Here is a 22,047-nt window from a genome sequence, read left to right as displayed (position 1 = left end):
CTGCACTTACACCAGCAGACTTACACCTTCTGACCTTTGTTAAAGGCAAAAGGACCCCTGACCATTAGGTCCAGTCACGGACGACTCTTGGGTTGTAGCCCTCATCTCGCTTTACAAGTCGAGGGAGCCGGCGTACAGCTTCCGGGTCATGTGGCCAGCATGACTAAGACGCTGCTGGTGAACCAGAGCAGCGCATGGAAATGCCGTTTACCATCCCGCCAAAGCGCTACCCATTTATCTACTTCCACTTTGGCGTGCTTTCAAGCTGCCAGGTTGGCAGGAACAAGGACCCTGCAAAGGGAACTCACCCCGTCGCACAGATTCGAACCCCCAACTTTCTGATCGCCAAGTCCTAGGCTCTGTGGTTTAACCCACAGCGCTACCTACATCCCATAACTTAAAAGAATGCTATTTCTTTTATACTTACTGAAGCACATTCCAAACAATCATATGATACTGCATATATATCTATATATAGGACGCCAAGGGTCATCCAGCCCAGCCCACGGCAAGGCAGGAATATGCAGGAGAAAAACCACCAGCCTTGGTTGTGCAGTCAGTGTTGCCCTATGAAATGGCACTTTTAAGGCACTTTAAACTGCAGCTGCAAGTTGTGCCATGAAGCTCCCCTTGCCACCCCCTTTTCCTGACTGGGAGCGGAGGAGGTGCTGCTTAGTCTCCCCAGGAGCATTTCAACAGTCAGGAGGAGGCCTGAAGCCTTCGGGGGGATTGTACATCTACTAAGAACATTTATGCCTCCAGAAAACGAAACAACCATGAGCCTGGTCTAAGAGAATGCTCATGAATCTATAAAGTGCTTTTCTTTAAAACACCTCTCTTAACGTTACAAACTACTGCAAATTTCCAACACGCATATATACGTGCCAGTGTTTGTCAATGTAAATGATTCAACTGGCTTTTGGTTTGGGCCCCTCTTGCAGGGGCTCAGCCCACTTAGTCTCCTGCCATTGGGGCTCCCAGCCTAAGTGCATAGCGGGGGACAGGCTTAAATCTTTGCACAGTTGAATTTTAAGGACTGACGCACACAAACACCCCCAAACTTTTAATAAACATTACTAAATGCTAGGGTTTCCATTTATGGAGAACATGGGAAAGTGCAATCTCCCTGACCATCAAAGAATAGAGACTGTTCTCTGGGAGGTTCCCAGGGTTACGGGTGTGAGGATAGGAATAGAGACACCTCCACCAGCTGTTTCAGCTGAAATCCACCTTTGAGGAAGGCAGGCTGCGCCTGTGGAAAGGACCAGGCCTTGGGGAGGTGTAGCGACTGTGCGGTCTTACCGATTTAGAGAGATAGCTAGGTATTTCCCACCGTTCCCTTTGCTCCTTGCTGCTAAGAAGCGTTTCCGGTGGATGGAAGTGGACTTAGGCAGAAGTAGCATTCGGCCTTAAGGAATAAAGCAGAGCCCATGCAGGAAACCCATCTTTTTCCACTGCTGCCTTGCCTCTTTTTCTTCTCTTTCCTTTCGCTGCCACGCTGCTGGGCGAATCAGGTGCTTGGTTAAAGGAGCTGTTTGGGGCTTGTCTCAAAAGATCCCCTTTCCCCCTCTCACCCCACAATGCAGCAGCATGAGGGCCCCTCTTCTCCCTCCCTCCATCAGGCAAAACTTCCCCCTTCCTTCTCCTCCCCCCTTTTCGGAGCAGGAATTCAGCACAGCCCATAGACCCCTGAGAAATAACGGGGGGAGGGGGGGCTGAATAAGGGTCCGTGTAAAAACAGGCAAAGGATCTGCAAGCTCCAATTAACGTGCAAGGAATAAGGGAGCTCACAGGAAGTGAGACTACTTTCCCATCATACAACTAACTTTGAGGAACAGTATTTCTCTTTCTTCTTTATGATGCCCTTTCCAAAGAATAACGATGGTATGTAAACCTCTGGAAGGGACCCCAAAGGTCATCCAGTCCAACCTGCTGCATCGCAGGAACATGCAGGAGTCCCTTATGGGGAAAACCCCTACCATCTTGGTTGTGCAGCAAATGTTCCTCTCTTAAATGGCACCTTGAAGGCTACTTCAGGCATCGCCACCTCTCCTGCAGCTGCAAGTTCAGCCAGGAAGCAAACATGGCCATCACTATTCTGGACTGGAAACAGAGGAAGTGCTGCTTACATCCTCCCTGGGAGCACTAAGATAAAGGGACCCCTGACCATTAGGTCCAGTCACGGACGACTCTGGGGTTGCACGCTCATCTCACTTTCTTGCACGACAGAGCCGGCGTACAGCTAGACTAAGCCGCTTCTGGCGAACCAGGACAGCGCATGGAAATGCCGTTTACCATCCCGCCGGAGCAATACCCATTTACCTCCTTGTACTTCGAACTGCTAGGTTGGCAGGAGCAAGGACCCTGCAAAGGGAGCTTGCTCCATCGCGGGGATTCGAACCGCCAACCTTCTGATCGCCAAGTCCTAGGCTCTGTGGTTTAACCCACAGCGCCACCTGCATCCCGTAACTTAAAGGAATGCTATTTCTGTTTCATCTTTCTAAACCACATTCCAAAGAATCATATGATCCTGCATATATATCTATATCTGGAAGGGACCCCAAAGGGTAATCCAGCCCAGCCCACGGCAAGGCAGGAATATGCAGCAGAAAAACCACCAGCCTTGGTTGTGCTGTCAGTGTTGCCCTATGAAATGGCACTTTTAAGGCACTTTAAACTGCAGCTGCAAGTTGCGCCATGAAGCATACCAAACCCCAACCGCTAGACTTACAACTTCTGGCCTTTGTCAAAGGTAAAGGGACCCCTGACCATTAGGTCCAGTCGTGGCCGACTCTGGGGTTGCGGTGCACATCTCACTTTATTAGCCGGCGCACATCTTCCGGGTCATGGGGCCAGCATGACTAAGCCGCTTCTGGCGAACCAGAGCCGAGCACGGAAACGCCATTTACCTTCCTGCCTGAGCGGTGCCTATTTATCTCCTTGCACTTTAACGTGCTTTCGAACTGCTAGGTTGGCAGGAGCAGGGACCCAGCAACGGGAGCTCACCCCATCGCGCGGATTCGAACTGCCAACCTTCTGATCGGCAAGTCCTAGGCTCTGTGGTTTAACCCACGGCGCCACCCGCATCTCTTCTTTCTGACCTTTGACCCCTAGTTAAAAACTACTTTCCGTGGCCTTTACTCCAACCCCAAATTGTCCAGGTTGTTGTGCACCTGTCTAGAGATACCATTTTCATTAGGGAAAACATCTCATGAAGAGATTTTCCTGCACCTGCGGCCTCAGAGCATAGTCAGGTGTGCATTGCAGGGCAGTCCCAATACAAAACTGACTTCCTGACCCCAGGGTTAGGGGAATTTGGGAATTTAGGGTAGAAAGAAAAACTATACTTTTTTGGAAGCCTGTTTATTCTGACTCGTTTCTACAGTTGTGTATGCACTGCACACGGGTGTTGGTGAAGAAAACCCTCACCCCTCCATACCCAGAAGATCCCTGGAGAATTTGGCTCCTACCGTTCTCTGTATGGCTGTTGCTCCTCTTCCAGGAAGGCACTGAAGGTGGGACTTTGTCCGCCATTATTAGGTAGGCAAGACAGATTAGGGAGGAGAAGGCACAGCATTCTCTCCATCTCCCCCTTCTGCCCTGAAGTGTGTGCAGGGAAGCCCACCCTCGTTTTCTCCCAGCCTTTTGTTTTCCATGCCTAGGTAGGCTTATGCCCGAAATATATGGGTGATAATAGATCCACAAAATCTGACATGAAGGAAGACAGCAAACCTGCGGGCCTGATTTCTTTCAGATGAACTGAGGAGTATGTAACAAGCACCCATCTTTTGTATTGCTATGCAAGACAGAATAAAGTAGCAGGCTGGGGGGGGGGAGTTGTTGGCCATCATACAACTAACCGGGAGGTATGTTTTTCTGGTTCTGCTTTCTGTGGCATTTTGCAGCTCTTACGAATATGCAGGCGTCTCTTATGGAGATCCCCCTGCAACCTTGGTGCTCATACTAAGCGCTCACATCCTATGATGCTGCATATATATCTATATCTGGAAGGGACCCCAAAGGTCATCCAGCCCAGCCCACTGCAAGGCAGGAATATGCAGGAGAAAAACCACCAACATTGGTTGTGCTGTCAGTGTTGCCCTATGAAAGGACACTTTTAAGGCACTTTAAACTGCACCTGCAAGCTGCGCCATGAAGCACCCCTTGCCACCCCCTTTTCCTGACTGGGAGCAGAGGAGGTGCTGCTTACAGTCTCCCCAGGAGCATTTCAACAGTCAGGAGGAGGCCTGAAGCCTTCGGGGGGATTGTACATCTGCTAAGAACATTTATGCCTCCAGAAAAGGAAACAACCATGAGCCTGCTCTAAGGGAATGCTCAGGAGTGTTCAAAGTGCTTTTCTTTAAAACACCTCTCTTAACGTTACAAACTACTGCAAATTTCCAACACGCATATATACGTGCCAGTGTTTGTCAATGTAAATGATTCAACTGGCTTTTGGTTTGGGCCCCTCTTGCAGGGGCTCAGCCCACTTAGTCTCCTGCCATTGGGGCTCCCAGCCTAAGTGCATGGCGGGAGACAGTCTTAAATCTTTGCTTCGCCCCTGCTGTGGAGCACATTGCAGAGTCGATTTTTAAGGGCTGACACACACAACCACCCCCAAACTGTATTCTGAAGCACTTTCCAAAGAATCATATGATGGTGGGTGAGTATATATCGGGAAGGGACCCCAAGGGTCATCCAGTCCAACCTGCTACAAGGCAGGAATCCACCCTTCTGCAGCTGCAAGTTCAGTTCCGCCAGGAAGCCCCCCTTGCCATCCCCTTTTGTCCTGCCTGAGGTTCTCGGGCTGATTGCAGATATGCTAACCTCCAGGCAAAGGAAAAACCATGAACCTCCTCTGAAGACTCATAAATGTAGAAAGTGCTTTTCTTTAGAGCCCCTCTCTTAACATTGCAAGCTGATGCAAGTGTCCCAAACTGGTGTGAAGTTGCTGGTTTGTAAATATTAAATATTCCTACTTTATTGATCTGAATTACTCAAACGGCTTCTAGTGCTGGCCACTACAGCAGGGGCTGATCCCCATTTCTTCTTCTGCTGTTCAATTCAGAGTATCTGCTCCAAAAATCAAGCAGAAAGCAATGGAGGGTTGCCATTAAGGCCGGGGCGAGAGGGCAAACTGCGTCTTCTAGACCCAAACTGGGTTTTGGATGCTCCATTAGACAAACCAGCCAGCTCTGCCTCTCTAATTCACTGGGCTTGCTTGCAAATTAATTCTCTTTTTTAATTTATGCCTCTTCCAAAACATTTAGCTTAAGATTTAATGTGCAAATGTACCACTTTTGGATCTCTGGTTGGATTATGTGGATAAATCGATAGATGAAAAATCAGTGCCTTGCGTAATTACCTGGTTCAAGCAATGGTTCATCTGCAGAAATTAAGTTTCCAACCCATTGCTTTGTCACCTTCTGATAGCCTAACAAGAAGAGAGAAAAGGAGACATACCTCACCAGCATAGGAGAAGCCAGGAGGCTCTAGTCTACCCCAATCAAATAAATAAAATTATTTCACTATATTTTTTCTGTATTGTACTGTGGTGGTTACGGGGGATGAGGCCAAGCCCCACTTGGGTGGGTGTAATTTATCAGGAGTGGGGTTTTTTTTTAAATGTTCTTATATGTTATATGTTAATATGTCTTTCTATTTCTTCCATTTTACCTTCATGACTTTTCCGACATCTCCTCTTCTCCCTTCATCACGCGAAGTTTCCTCCTCCTCCTCCTTTTCAGAACAGGAATTCAGCAGAGCAGACCTAAGAAATATCAATAATGTCTATTATTTTCCCAAGAAGGGAAAGAGGGGTCCCAGTCCAACCCCCCGCAAGGCAGGAATCTGCAAAGGAACCACAAGGGTTCATTTAATAATAATAATAATATTAATAATAAGTGGAGGAATTGGGATCTGGAGGAATTAGCTGGTTACAAAAGCACCACTTCAAGCAGTTTCCAAGACATTAAAGGCGGCCTGAGGGGGAAAGCAATGGAGATCGGGACTTTATTTTAAATAAAGAATAAATTATTATCATGATCACAGCCAGTTACTCTGGAGTTGCTTCTCCCCCCAATTCAAATAAATAAAAATAGTTTACTGCTAAGGCTTAGGAGGGAAGAGGCCGTGTCCCCCTTGGGTGGCTGTGATTTAGAATAATAATAATAATAATAATAATAATTTAACATTTAATGATATTAATAATGTATTGCTATTTCCCATCCACCAACATATTTTTTTTAAAACCGACAAAACATCATACACTACAAACTTCCCTCACCCTTTTATAATAACAATAATAATAATAATAATAAAATTAATGATAATAATAATGTGTTACTCTTTCCCAGTCACCAAGAGTATTTTAAAAAACGATTAAACGGCAAATTTCCCCCACCCTTTTATAAGAATACCCATTACAACAATGATTACAATTTAATAATGAAGGATAATCCTCATTTCTTCCCCTTCCCCAACAGAATATTAAATAATTCGACAAAACGTAGTATGTTACAAACTTCCCTCACCCTTTTAGAATAACAATAATAATAATAATAATAAAATTAATGATAAAAATAATGTTACTCTTTCCCAGTCACCAAGAGTGTTTTAAAAAACGATAAAACGACCGATTTCCCCCACCCTTTTAGAAGAATACCCACTACAACAACGATTACAATTTAATAATGAAGGATAATCCTCACTTCTTCCCCGACAGAATATTAAGTAATTCGACAAAACGTAATATATTACAAACTTCCCTCAGCCTTTTCTAATAATAATAATAATAATAATAATAATAATTTAAAAAGGCAATGGGGACCATCCTTTCTTCTTCTTCTTCTTCTTCTTCTTCTTCTTCCCCTCCCCCCCTTTTCCCCACAGAAGAGAGAGAGAGAGAGAGAGAGAGAGAGAGAGAGAGAGAGAGAGAGAGAGAGCCTCCCAGACGCGACCAACCTCACGCGCTTCCTTCGAGAAAATGGCGCCGGAGACGCTGAGGAGAACACGCGCCCAAGGCCTGGCGCCGCCCACAGCCCGGCCTGGGATTGGCCCGAAGGCCGACCTATCGCCGCCGAGTTCACTGCTGCTGCGACTGCTGGGCGCGTGCGCTGAGCGAGGAGGTTCCTAGGGCGGCCATTTTGGACCAGGGCAACAGAAAGGGCAGAAGAGGCGCCCCCGCCGCCATGTTGGCTGAGGGCCTTCGGCGGCGATAGGTGGGCCTTTGGGCCAATCCCAGGCCGGGCTGTGGGCGGGGCCAGGCGTTTCCCGCTCTTTCTCCTCCCAGCTGTTTCTCACCTGATTCTCCTCAGCTGTTTCCCACGCCCGGGACGCCCAGGGAGGTTTGGCGCGCTTTTTATTCCCATCAAGGATTATTTCAATTTATTTTTATTTTTATTATGGGAAAAGGCGAGGTGGAGTTTGCAGTACAGTATGTTTCGTCCCGTTTTCAATATTCTGTGGGAAAGGAGAATAAATGAGGATTCGCCTCCCTTTTTCAACGGTTCTCATTATAATTCTACTGGTGATTCTGCTCAAAGGGGGAGGGAAGTTCGGAGGAGATGATGTTTTCCCGCTTTTTTTAAAAAAATGCTCTGTTGGTGGCTTGAAAATAGCAATCCATTATTAATATCATTGAATGTTAAATTCTTCTTCTTATTATTATTATTATGATTATGATTATTCTTCTTCTAAATCACAGCCAGCCAAGGGGGACACGGCCTCTTCCCCCCTCAGCCTTCCCAGGATGGTATTTTTATTTCTTGGCATTGGGGGAGAAGCAACTCCAGAGGAAGGGGCTGGGAGGAGAAGAAGAACCATGGATTCTTTCGATCAAATCAAGGGCAGATCTCCATTGCTTTCTCCCTCAGGCCGCCTTTCAAGTCTTGGAAATGGGATTTAATGTCTTGGAAACGGGAGCTGAAGAGGGTATTGTGCAGAGGAAGCGCGGCTTGCTTGGGGAGCCAGCTCATTCCTCCAGATCCCAATTCCTCCACGGATTATGATTATTTATTATTATCATTATGAAACGAAGCCTTGTGGTTCCTTCGCAGATTCCTGCCTTAGACTGGGTGACCCTTGGGGTCCCTTCCGGCTAAATGCACCATAATAATAATAATAATAATAATAATAAATTAAATTATTATTAAATGAACGCCTTGCAGCGGGTTGGACTGGGTGACCCTTGGGGTCCCTTCCGGCTCAATGCACCATAATAATAATAATAATAACAATAACAATAATAAATTAAATTAAATTATTATTAAATGAATGCCTTGCAGCGGGTTGGACTAGATGACCCTTGGGGTCCCTTCCAGCTAAATACACCATAATCATAATCATAATAATAAAGATATGATTCTGGGGAAAAGGCTTCAGAAAGAATATAGAATAAAAGCCCATTTCTTCCCGTTGGTCGCCTGCTGGCTCCTTCTTTCCCCCTGGATTCTTTCTCCCACTGCAATCTGGGCTGGACATATTCGAGGTCTGCTTGGACGGGGGACCCCTCTTTCCCTTCTGGGGAAAATGATGGGCATTCTTGATCTTTCTTAGGTCTGCATTCCTGCTCTGAAAAGGAGGAGGAGGAGGAGGAGGAAGAAACTTCGCCTGACGAACGGAGAAGAGGAGCGGGAGGAAAAGCCATGAAGGTAAAAGGGAAAAAAATAGAAATTAACATACAACACATAAGAACATTTTGAAACCACCCCAGTCCTGATATATCCCACCGACCCCCCAACACGCACAGTACAGTACAGTAAAAATACAGTGAAATAATTTTATTTATTTGATTGGGGTGGGGCATCACCTCCTGGCTTCCCCCATGTTGGTGAGGTCTGTCTCCTTTTCCTGTTCTCCTTAGGCCATCTAAAGGGGACACTGTTTATTTCCCTATCTATGTCTATTCCAGTATTGGCCACAGGAGGGCACTGTTTATTTCCCTATCGAGGTCTATTCCAGTATTGGCCACAGGAGGGCACTCTTTATTTTCCTATTGAGGTCTATTCCAGTACTGGCCACAGGAGGGCGCTGTTTATTTTCCCATTGAGGGCTATTCCAGCATTGGCCACAGGAGGGCGCTGTTTATTTTCCTATGGAGGTCTATTCCAGTCCTGGCCACAGGAGGGCACTGTTTATTTTCCTATTGAGGTCTATTCCAGTATTGGCCACAGGAGGGCACTGTTTATTTTCCCATTGAGGTCTATTCCAGCATTGGCCACAGGAGGGCACTGTTTATTTTCCTATTGAGGTCTATTCCAGCATTGGCCACAGGAGGGCACTGTTTATTTCCCTATCTATGTCTATTCCAGTACTGGCCACAGGAGGGCACTGTTTATTTTCCTATTGAGGTCTATTCCAGTACTGGCCACAGGAGGGCACTGTTTATTTTCCTATTGAGGTCTATTCCAGCATTGGCCACAGGAGGGCACTGTTTATTTTCCCATTGAGGTCTATTCCAGTCCTGGCCACAGGAGGGCACTGTTTATTTTCCCATTGAGGTCTATTCCAGTACAGGCCACAGGAGGGCACTGTTTATTTTCCCATTGAGGTCTATTCCAGCATTGGCCACAGGAGGGCACTGTTTATTTTCCCATTGAGGTCTATTCCAGTACTGGCCACAGGAGGGCACTGTTTATTTTCCTATTGAGGTCTATTCCAGTATTGGCCACAGGAGGGGACTGTTTATTTTCCTATTGAGGTCTATTCCAGTATTGGCCACAGGAGGGCACTGTTTATTTCCCTATTGAGGTCTATTCCAGTATTGGCCACAGGAGGGCACTGTTTATTTTCCTATTGAGGTCTATTCCAGCATTGGCCACAGGAGGGCACTGTTTATTTCCCTACTGAGGTCTATTCCAGTCCTGGCCACAGGAGGGCACTGTTTATTTTCCCATTGAGGTCTATTCCAGCATTGGCCACAGGAGGGCACTGTTTATTTCCCTATCTATGTCTATTCCAGTACTGGCCACAGGAGGGCACTGTTTATTTTCCTATTGAGGTCTATTCCAGTACTGGCCACAGGAGGGCACTGTTTATTTTCCTATTGAGGTCTATTCCAGCATTGGCCACAGGAGGGCACTGTTTATTTTCCCATTGAGGTCTATTCCAGTCCTGGCCACAGGAGGGCACTGTTTATTTTCCCATTGAGGTCTATTCCAGTACAGGCCACAGGAGGGCACTGTTTATTTTCCCATTGAGGTCTATTCCAGCATTGGCCACAGGAGGGCACTGTTTATTTCCCTATCTATGTCTATTCCAGTACTGGCCACAGGAGGGCACTGTTTATTTTCCTATTGAGGTCTATTCCAGTACTGGCCACAGGAGGGCACTGTTTATTTTCCTATTGAGGTCTATTCCAGCATTGGCCACAGGAGGGCACTGTTTATTTTCCCATTGAGGTCTATTCCAGTACTGGCCACAGGAGGGCACTGTTTATTTTCCTATTGAGGTCTATTCCAGTACTGGCCACAGGAGGGCACTGTTTATTTTCCCATTGAGGTCTATTCCAGCATTGGCCACAGGAGGGCACTGTTTATTTCCCTATCTATGTCTATTCCAGTACTGGCCACAGGAGGGCACTGTTTATTTTCCTATTGAGGTCTATTCCAGCATTGGCCACAGGAGGGCACTGTTTATTTCCCTATCTATGTCTATTCCAGCATGGGCCACAGGAGGGCACTGTTTATTTCCCTATCTATGTCTATTCCAGTACTGGCCACAGGAGGGCACTGTTTATTTTCCCATTGAGGTCTATTCCAGCATTGGCCACAGGAGGGGACTGTTTATTTTCCCATTGAGGTCTATTCCAGCATTGGCCACAGGAAGGCACTGTCTATTTTCCCATTGAGGTCTATTCCAGTACTGGCCACAGGAGGGCACTGTTTATTTTCCCATTGAGGGCTATTCCAGTACTGGCCACAGGAGGGCACTGTTTATTTTCCTATTGAGGGCTATTCCAGTACTGGCCACAGGAGGGCACTGTTTATTTTCCTATTGAGGGCTATTCCAGCATTGGCCACAGGAGGGCACTGTTTATTTTCCCATTGAAGTCTATTCCAGTCCTGGCCACAGGAGGGCACTGTTTATTTTCCTATTGAGGTCTATTCCAGTCCTGGCCACAGGAGGGCACTGTTTATTTTCCCATTGAGGTCTATTCCAGCATTGGCCACAGGAGGGCACTGTTTATTTTCCCATTGAGGGTTATTCCAGTACTGGCCACAGGAGGGCACTGTTTATTTTCCCATTGAGGGTTATTCCAGTACTGGCCACAGGAGGGCACTGTTTATTTTCCTATTGAGGGCTATTCCAGCATTGGCCACAGGAGGGCACTGTTTATTTTCCCATTGAGGTCTATTCCAGTACTGGCCACAGGAGGGCACTGTTTATTTTCCCATTGAGGTCTATTCCAGTACAGGCCACAGGAGGGCACTGTTTATTTTCCTATTGAGGGCTATTCCAGCATTGGCCACAGGAGGGGACTGTTTATTTTCCCATTGAGGTCTATTCCAGTACAGGCCACAGGAGGGCACTGTTTATTTTCCCATTGAAGTCTATTCCAGTCCTGGCCACAGGAGGGCACTGTTTATTTTCCCATTGAAGTCTATTCCAGTCCTGGCCACAGGAGGGCACTGTTTATTTTCCCATTGAAGTCTATTCCAGTCCTGGCCACAGGAGGGCACTGTTTATTTTCCCATTGAGGTCTATTCCAGTACAGGCCACAGGAGGGCACTGTTTATTTTCCTATTGAGGGCTATTCCAGCATTGGCCACAGGAGGGCACTGTTTATTTTCCTATTGAGGGCTATTCCAGTACTGGCCACAGGAGGGCACTGTTTATTTTCCCATTGAGGGTTATTCCAGTACTGGCCACAGGAGGGCACTGTTTATTTTCCTATTGAGGGCTATTCCAGCATTGGCCACAGGAGGGCACTGTTTATTTTCCTATTGAGGGCTATTCCAGTACTGGCCACAGGAGGGCACTGTTTATTTTCCCATTGAGGGTTATTCCAGTACTGGCCACAGGAGGGCACTGTTTATTTTCCTATTGAGGGCTATTCCAGCATTGGCCACAGGAGGGCACTGTTTATTTTCCCATTGAGGTCTATTCCAGTACTGGCCACAGGAGGGCACTGTTTATTTTCCCATTGAGGTCTATTCCAGTACAGGCCACAGGAGGGCACTGTTTATTTTCCTATTGAGGGCTATTCCAGCATTGGCCACAGGAGGGCACTGTTTATTTTCCCATTGAGGGTTATTCCAGTCCTGGCCACAGGAGGGCACTGTTTATTTTCCTATTGAGGGCTATTCCAGCATTGGCCACAGGAGGGCACTGTTTATTTTCCCATTGAGGTCTATTCCAGTACTGGCCACAGGAGGGCACTGTTTATTTTCCCATTGAGGTCTATTCCAGTACTGGCCACAGGAGGGCACTGTTTATTTTCCCATTGAGGGTTATTCCAGTCCTGGCCACAGGAGGGCACTGTTTATTTTCCCATTGAGGGTTATTCCAGCATTGGCCACAGGAGGGCACTGTTTATTTTCCTATTGAGGTCTATTCCAGTACTGGCCACAGGAGGGCACTGTTTATTTTCCTATTGAGGGTTATTCCAGTACTGGCCACAGGAGGGCACTGTTTATTTTCCCATTGAGGGTTATTCCAGCATTGGCCACAGGAGGGCACTGTTTATTTTCCTATTGAGGTCTATTCCAGTACTGGCCACAGGAGGGCACTGTTTATTTTCCCATTGAGGGCTATTCCAGTACAGGCCACAGGAGGGCACTGTTTATTTTCCTATTGAGGGCTATTCCAGCATTGGCCACAGGAGGGCACTGTTTATTTTCCCATTGAGGTCTATTCCAGTACTGGCCACAGGAGGGCACTGTTTATTTTCCCATTGAGGTCTATTCCAGTACAGGCCACAGGAGGGCACTGTTTATTTTCCTATTGAGGGCTATTCCAGCATTGGCCACAGGAGGGCACTGTTTATTTTCCCATTGAGGGTTATTCCAGTACTGGCCACAGGAGGGCACTGTTTATTTTCCCATTGAGGGTTATTCCAGCATTGGCCACAGGAGGGCACTGTTTATTTTCCTATTGAGGTCTATTCCAGTACTGGCCACAGGAGGGCACTGTTTATTTTCCTATTGAGGGTTATTCCAGTACTGGCCACAGGAGGGCACTGTTTATTTTCCCATTGAGGGTTATTCCAGCATTGGCCACAGGAGGGCACTGTTTATTTTCCTATTGAGGTCTATTCCAGTACTGGCCACAGGAGGGCACTGTTTATTTTCCCATTGAGGGCTATTCCAGTACAGGCCACAGGAGGGCACTGTTTATTTTCCTATTGAGGGCTATTCCAGCATTGGCCACAGGAGGGCACTGTTTATTTTCCCATTGAGGTCTATTCCAGTACTGGCCACAGGAGGGCACTGTTTATTTTCCCATTGAGGTCTATTCCAGTACTGGCCACAGGAGGGCACTGTTTATTTTCCTATTGAGGGTTATTCCAGTACTGGCCACAGGAGGGCACTGTTTATTTTCCCATTGAGGGTTATTCCAGCATTGGCCACAGGAGGGCACTGTTTATTTTCCTATTGAGGTCTATTCCAGTACTGGCCACAGGAGGGCACTGTTTATTTTCCCATTGAGGGCTATTCCAGTACAGGCCACAGGAGGGCACTGTTTATTTTCCTATTGAGGGCTATTCCAGCATTGGCCACAGGAGGGCACTGTTTATTTTCCTATTGAGGGCTATTCCAGCATTGGCCACAGGAGGGCACTGTTTATTTTCCCATTGAGGTCTATTCCAGTACTGGCCACAGGAGGGCACTGTTTATTTTCCTATTGAGGGTTATTCCAGTACTGGCCACAGGAGGGCACTGTTTATTTTTCCATTGAGGTCTATTCCAGTACTGGCCACAGGAGGGCACTGTTTATTTTCCCATTGAGGTCTATTCCAGCATTGGCCACAGGAGGGCACTGTTTATTTTCCTATTGAGGGCTATTCCAGCATTGGCCACAGGAGGGCACTGTTTATTTTCCCATTGAGGTCTATTCCAGTACTGGCCACAGGAGGGCACTGTTTATTTTCCTATTGAGGGCTATTCCAGCATTGGCCACAGGAGGGCACTGTTTATTTTCCCATTGAGGGTTATTCCAGTACTGGCCACAGGAGGGCACTGTTTATTTTCCCATTGAGGGTTATTCCAGTACTGGCCACAGGAGGGCACTGTTTATTTTCCCATTGAGGGTTATTCCAGCATTGGCCACAGGAGGGCACTGTTTATTTTCCTATTGAGGTCTATTCCAGTACTGGCCACAGGAGGGCACTGTTTATTTTCCCATTGAGGGCTATTCCAGCATTGGCCACAGGAGGGCACTGTTTATTTTCCTATTGAGGGCTATTCCAGCATTGGCCACAGGAAGGCACTGTCTATTTTCCTATTGAGGTCTATTCCAGTACTGGCCACAGGAGGGCACTGTTTATTTTCCCATTGAGGTCTATTCCAGTACAGGCCACAGGAGGGCACTGTTTATTTTCCTATTGAGGGTTATTCCAGTACTGGCCACAGGAGGGCACTGTTTATTTTCCCATTGAGGGTTATTCCAGCATTGGCCACAGGAGGGCACTGTTTATTTTCCTATTGAGGTCTATTCCAGTACTGGCCACAGGAGGGCACTGTTTATTTTCCCATTGAGGGCTATTCCAGTACAGGCCACAGGAGGGCACTGTTTATTTTCCCATTGAGGTCTATTCCAGTACTGGCCACAGGAGGGCACTGTTTATTTTCCCATTGAGGTCTATTCCAGTACTGGCCACAGGAGGGCACTGTTTATTTTCCTATTGAGGGTTATTCCAGTACTGGCCACAGGAGGGCACTGTTTATTTTCCCATTGAGGGCTATTCCAGTACTGGCCACAGGAGGGCACTGTTTATTTTCCTATTGAGGTCTATTCCAGTACTGGCCACAGGAGGGCACTGTTTATTTTCCCATTGAGGTCTATTCCAGTACTGGCCACAGGAGGGCACTGTTTATTTTCCTATTGAGGGTTATTCCAGTACTGGCCACAGGAGGGCACTGTTTATTTTCCCATTGAGGTCTATTCCAGTACTGGCCACAGGAGGGCACTGTTTATTTTCCCATTGAGGTCTATTCCAGCATTGGCCACAGGAGGGCACTGTTTATTTTCCTATTGAGGGCTATTCCAGCATTGGCCACAGGAGGGCACTGTTTATTTTCCCATTGAGGTCTATTCCAGTACTGGCCACAGGAGGGCACTGTTTATTTTCCTATTGAGGGCTATTCCAGCATTGGCCACAGGAGGGCACTGTTTATTTTCCCATTGAGGGTTATTCCAGTACTGGCCACAGGAGGGCACTGTTTATTTTCCCATTGAGGGTTATTCCAGTACTGGCCACAGGAGGGCACTGTTTATTTTCCTATTGAGGGCTATTCCAGCATTGGCCACAGGAGGGCACTGTTTATTTTCCCATTCAGGTCTATTCCAGTCCTGGCCACAGGAGGGCACTGTTTATTTTCCTATTGAGGTCTATTCCAGTCCTGGCCACAGGAGGGCACTGTTTATTTTCCCATTGAGGGCTATTCCAGTACTGGCCACAGGAGGGCACTGTTTATTTTCCCATTGAGGTCTATTCCAGTATTTGGCCACAGGAGGGCACTGTTTATTTTCCCATTCAGGTCTATTCCAGTCCTGGCCACAGGAGGGCACTGTTTATTTTCCTATTGAGGTCTATTCCAGTCCTGGCCACAGGAGGGCACTGTTTATTTTCCCATTGAGGGCTATTCCAGTACTGGCCACAGGAGGGCACTGTTTATTTTCCCATTGAGGGCTATTCCAGCATTGGCCACAGGAGGGCACTCTTTATTTCCCTATCTATGTCTAACCCTAACCAGGCCCCTCATGCACTGTTGGGACCCCTCCCAGAAGGGATTTTTTTTTTGGGGGGGGTCCCTCCAGCCTTCCTTCTCTGCAGGGACCACAAGAGGTATGTAGTGTGACCCCTGAAATGCAGAAATCTAGTCTAGGCCCCGCTGCCCTCAACCAACATGGCGCCTCTGCTGCCTCTTCCGCCCTTTCTTTCCCCTCCCTCTTTCCAGTCCCCTTGCCCTCCTCCAAAATGGCCGCCCTAGCAACTCCCTCGCTCCATCCAATCTTGGCGAGGATAGGTGGGCCTTTGGGCCAATCCCAGGCCGGGCTGTGGGCGGGGCCAGCCCTTTCCCGCTTTTTCTCCTCCCAGCTGTTTCCCGCGCCTTTTGGACTCCTTTTTCATATTCTGTTGGTGGCTGGGAAAAAGCAGTACATTATTATTATCATTAGATGTTAAATTATTATTATTATAATTATTATAAACCCCGCCCACCCAAGGGGGACATGGCCTTAACAGCATAGTTTTTTTATTTATTCCCACTGTATCTTGGAAACTGTTGCGGAAATGACAAATCTGATGCCTGAATGTATCCTTTCCACTTGGCAGCTGTAAAAATCCTCTCAACTCCCCTCCTTTGCCACTTTCCTCCCTTCCAAAGCTCTTTTCCCCTCAAAAAGGGACTCCAGGAAGGGATTGTGGGCCAAGGAAAGCCTTACTATTATTATTATTATTATTATTATTATTATTATTATTATTATTATCATCCCATCCCCAAACTTGCCCGCAATTATCATGCTTATTCTTATAAAAGGGTGAGGGAAGTGTGGAGTATATGATGTTTTCTCGTTTTTTAAAAATATCCTGCTGGTGGCTGGGAAAGAGTAATAAATTATGAGTATCATTAAATGTTAAATTATTGTTGTTGTTGTTGTTGTTGTTGTTGTTATTAATCACACGGCCTCTTCCCCCCTAAGCCTTAACAGTATAGTATTTTTATTTATTTGAATTGGGGGGAGAAGCAACTCCAGAGGAACTGGCTGTGATAAGAATAATCATTGATTCTTTATATAAAATAAAGTGCAGATCTCCATTGCTTTCCCCCTCAGGCCGCCTTTAATGTATTGAAAACTGTACCTGAACAATGGATTGTGCAGATGAAGCACTGCTTGAAGCAGTGGTTTTGGAACCAGCTCATTCCTCCAGATCCCAATTCCTCCACTTATTATTATTATTATTATCTTTATGAAATGAACCCTTGTGGTTCCTTCGCAGATTCCTGCCTTGCGGCGGGTTGGACTGGATGACCCTTGGGGTCCCTTCCAGCTGGATGCACCATAATAATAATAGTAATATTAATAATAATAAATTATATGATTCTTGAGAAAGGGCTTCAGAAAGAAGAAACGGGGGAAAGCCCATTTCTTCCCGTTGGTCGCCTGCTGGCTCCTCCTTTCCCACTGGATTCTTTCTCCCACTGCAATCTGGGCTGGACATATTCGAGGTCTGCTTGGAGGGGGACCCCTCTTTCCCTTCTGGGGAAAATAATGGACATTATTGATATTTCTTAGGTCTGAATTCCTGCTCTAAAAAAGGAGGAGGAAACTTTGCCTGACGAAGGGAGAAGAGGAGCTGGAGGAAAAGTCAGCTGCAGGCATGAAGGTAAAAGGGAAAAAAATAGAAATATACATCTAACACTTCAGAACATTTTTAAACAATATATCCCACCAACCCTCCTAACCAGCGCAGTAAAAATACAGTAAAGTGTTTTTATTTATTTGATTGGGGAGGGGCAGCTGCTCCTGGCTTCCCCCATGTGGGTGAGGTTTGTCTCCTTTTTCCTTTTCTAAAGGGGACAAAGCAATGGGTGGAAAACTTAATATCTTCCGATGAACCATTGCTTGAACCAGATAATTGATTCTTCCACCTATAGATTTATCCACATAATCCAAGCGGAGATGAATGAGCATCCCAAAGGGGTACACTGGCACACACATGATAATACTTGAATTCACTGGGCATTCAAATACCTGAGGCAGGGAGCTGGCTGGTTTGTCTGATGGAGCCTCCAAAACCCACTTTGGATGAGCAGTCGCCCCGAGAAGCTCAGGCAGCCAAAGGGGATGGCAAGGGGGGGGGCTTCATGGCGGGACTGAAGGGTGGATCCCTCCGTGGATCCCTGGATCCCCTTCCAAGGGCCACTGAAGAGGGCAGCGTCCAGCTGGGCTGGGGACACCAAGGGGGGGAGGGGGCCAATTCCTGCCTGGATGACCCTTGGGGTCCCTTCCCGATATAGAAAGAAGAAAGAGAAAGAGGATTCCTTGAAGGGAGGCGGAGGGGAGCAAGACCCAGCAGGATCGTCTCCTTCCGGCCGTCCCCCTGAGAAGACCCACGTAAATCCTCTGCTCCAACATAAATCAGGCTTAAAAGCCAGGACATGTAAGCCGAGCTAACGGCGCACACAGAGTGGCGTGAGGCTTGTGGAACCATGGATTTATTAATCAAACTATGGATTTATTAATCATAAATCAGGACAAAAAACATGTCATCATTACTATTGTTGTGATGATAAAAGGAGGTAAAGCTCATTTGTATGCTTCAGAATCCAAAGGAGATCAATTAAAAGTTTGACAGGGGACATAATTTTAAAGCCAAATTCAAATTCCTGTTTGGAAATATTCTTTGATGTCTTTTCCAGGAATGGCCACACGGGGTCACTGTTTATTTTCCTATCCATGTTTTTTCCACTATTGCAACGGGTTGGGCTGGATGACCCTTGGGATCCCTTCCGGCTAGAGGCACCATTATGTGATTCTTGGGAAAGGGCTTCAGAAAGAATATAGAATAAAAGCCCATTTCTTCCCGTTAGTCGTCTCCTGGCTCCTTTCCCACTGGATTCTTTCTTCCACTGCAATCTGGGCTGGACATATTCGAGGTCTGCTTGGACGGGGACCCCTCTTTCCCTTCTTGGGAAATAATTGACCTTACTGACATTTCTTAGGTCTGAATTCGTGCTCTGAAAAGGAGGAAGAGGAGGAGGAAGAAACTTCGCCTGATGAAGGGAGAAGAGGAGGTGGAGGAAAAGTCAGCTGCAGACATGAAGGTAAAAGGGGAAAAAATAGAAATATGCACCAAACACTTAAGAACATTTTGAAACAACCCCCCTCCTGATATATCACACCGACACCCGTAACCAGCACAGTACAGTTAGAATACAGTCAAGTGTTTTTATTTATTTCAATGGGGTAGGGCAGCTGCTCCTGGCTTCCCCCATGTTGGTGAGGTTTGTCTCCTTTTTCCTTTTCTAAAGGGGACAAAGCAATGTGTTGAAAACTTCATTTCTTCCGATGAACCATTGCTTGAACCAGGGAATTGATTCTTCCACCTATCGATTTATCCACATAATCCAAGCGGAGATGAATTAGCATCCCAAAGTGGTAGACTTGCACGTTACATCTTGAGATAAATGTTTTGGAAGAGGCCTAAATTAAAAACTATAATTAATTTGCAAGCCAATCCTTGAATGCCCAGTGAATTAGAGAGGCAGGGAGCTGGCTGGTTTGTCTAATGGAGCATCCAAAACCCAGTTTGGGTCTAGAAGACCCCAGCCTTAAGGGCAACCCTATATTACTTTCTGTTTGATTTTTGAAAACAGATACTCTGAACTGAACACCACAAGAAGAAATGGGGATCAACCCCTGCTGTAGAAGCCGTTTGAGTAATTCAGATCCATAAAGTAGGAGTAGTTAATATTTACAAACCAGTTTGGGACACTTGCGGCAGAGAGGGGCTCTCAAGAAAAGCACTTTCGACATTGATGAGCCTTCAGAGTAGGCGCATGGTTTTCCCTTTGCCCGGAGGTATAAATGTCTGACTGCTCAGCCGCATACTCAATCAAATGTGGATGCAAAACAAATGAACTTTGTGGTTAACCCTGAAACCTGTCTCTTTCTCTAGAAGGCGTCTGCTGGGCGTTTGCGCTGCCTCCCGTGCTTCTCTCGGCCTGATGCGTTTGGGGCTTGGCTGGTCATGGAGTCTTGCCGTTGCTCTGGCCCTTTCTCCGAATCATCTTTCCAACGGCCTGGAGAGATCTCCTGTAAGTCCCACTTCCTCCTCGTTTGTGGTTTACATCTATGGGGGGGGGGGCAAGTTGTGGCCCAGATCAGGCCCCTCATGCCATGAGAAGCAGCTCATCAGCCCCATGATTTCTGATCACTACTTGTCTGCTCCAAAGCATAATTCGTGTTCATGTGAAGAATCCTAAAACTACACATAATGTGAAATGTTGGGAAATTTAACTCAGCCAGGAAGCTTGGGGCCAGGTCATCAGCCTAGGCAGGGTCCTTGTTGGAGGGCAGGACTTTGGAAAGGGGGGCAGAGCCCATGGAATTGGTCAGATAGTTTAGGATTTCTATTGAAGAAGAAGAGTAGAAGAGTTTGGATTTGATATCCTGCTTGATCACTACCCGAAGGAGTCTCAAAGCGGCTCACAACCTCCTTTCCCTTCCTCCCCCACAACAAACACTCTGTGGGGTGAGTGGGGCTGAGAGACTTCAGAGAAGTGTGACTGGCCCAAGGTCACCCGGCAGCTGCATGTGGAGGAGCGGAGACGCGAACCCGGTTCCCCAGATTACAAATCCACCGCTCTTCACCACTACACCACACTGGCTCTCTCTTGCTTTACTTGATCCACGAGCCCTGTACTAATTCTTGGTCCAATGTACATTATACTATTGTTGTGATGATCAAAGGAGGTGAAGCTCATTTGTATGCTTCAGAATCCAAATGAGATAAATTAAAAGTTTGAAAGGGGAATTAATTTTAGAGCCATATTCAAATTCCTGCGTGGAAATAACTAGCACCTAGAAATGAATTTTATACCAGCACTGGCCACACGAGGGCACTGTTTATTTTCCTCTTAATGTCTTTCCCAGTATTGCTGGAAAACTCACAAATGGCTGGGACTCTTTGGGATCTTATGGATCGAAATCAGGCAGGATCCTTCATCTGAAGGCAGCCCTGTTTAGGGAAGCTTTGAATGTTCAAGAGGTTATTGTATTTGAGTGTTTCGTTGGAAGCCGCCCAGAGTGGCTGGGGAAACCGAGTCCGAAGGGCGGGATATAAATAATAGCTTATTATTATTATTATTATTCACCATGGGGTTAGTACCTTCTGCAACTTTTTTCTGAGATGCACCTGTGAATAAAATATAGGATCCTGATAGCAGTCTCCTTTGTTGCATTGCCTGCATGTTCTTGTGTTGGCCTGCTTATGTGAGCTGAAATGGTCCTTATATACTGCAAAATACATGTTTTGACCAAATACTTGCTTACTCCTTGCTGCTGCTAGATAGTATTAAGCGGCCTCAATTCAGACCTGCTTTTTGTTTCCTTGCAGAGATCACTGAAAAGCAGCTACAGAACAAGGACATCATCCAGAACTGTCTCCCACTGTCTCCCTCAGCAGGTAGGCCATCCTTCTCTCTTTCTCTTAGGGAATCTCCTGGGTGCTGGCCAGGGTGGGATCTAGTGCTGCCCCCCCCCCCGCTCCCCCTTGGCTACATCAATGGGCCAGGTACTAATTCTGGATCCACTGAGATAAAGTTCATTTGTCTGCTTCAGAGTCCAAATGAAATAAATGAGATAAATTAAAAGTTTGACAGGGGAAATAATTTAAAAGCCATATTCAAATTACCTTGAGCGAAACGAGATGTGTGCACTACTTCCTTGCAAATCCCTGTTTCAGCTGGATCTATAAGATCCCAAAGCTGTTTCAGTCACTGAAGGCCCATTCAACATCGTGGTCCAGAGCACTTGGCTTCTCCTGAGCAGAAATCATTAGGAAGTGTTCCCGTTCCAATTTTGTGATCTGGACCCACCCTAAAACTTTGAAGGTGCCTGTGGAATAGCTCTAGCTACTTTTTCTTGGACCTGGCGGTTTGTAGGGGCTCAATTACCATATTTTTCGTCCCATAGGACGCACCTAGTTTTTTTGGGGGGAAATAAAGGGGTAAAAATTTCCCTTTATTTCCCCCCCCCAAAACCAGGTCAGGGAAACCGAAACAGGTTGAGGAACAGCGGGATGGCGGCGCTGCGCCTCCCTGCTGTCCCCCAAGCTTGTGGGGCTGGCCGATGTCTGCCCAGCGCGTGGGGCGCTCT

At 46.7% G+C, this 22,047-nt stretch overlaps 1 long non-coding RNA gene across 1 annotated transcript; it reads left to right on the top strand.

The window, feature by feature from the left end:
• The first annotated feature begins 17,354 nt into the window (after window positions 1-17,354).
• Window positions 17,355-19,996, top strand: LOC309524240. Its single transcript, XR_014215874.1, has 3 exons — window positions 17,355-17,551; window positions 18,891-18,992; window positions 19,847-19,996. It is a non-coding gene; the product is annotated as an uncharacterized lncRNA (long non-coding RNA).
• Window positions 19,997-22,047: the final 2,051 nt, after the last annotated feature.

The sequence above is a fragment of the Podarcis vaucheri genome (assembly GCF_965113315.1).
Source record: "Podarcis vaucheri genome assembly, chromosome: Z".
In the NCBI taxonomy this organism is placed as follows: domain Eukaryota; kingdom Metazoa; phylum Chordata; class Lepidosauria; order Squamata; family Lacertidae; genus Podarcis; species Podarcis vaucheri.
This window is presented reverse-complemented; position numbering and strand designations above follow the sequence as displayed.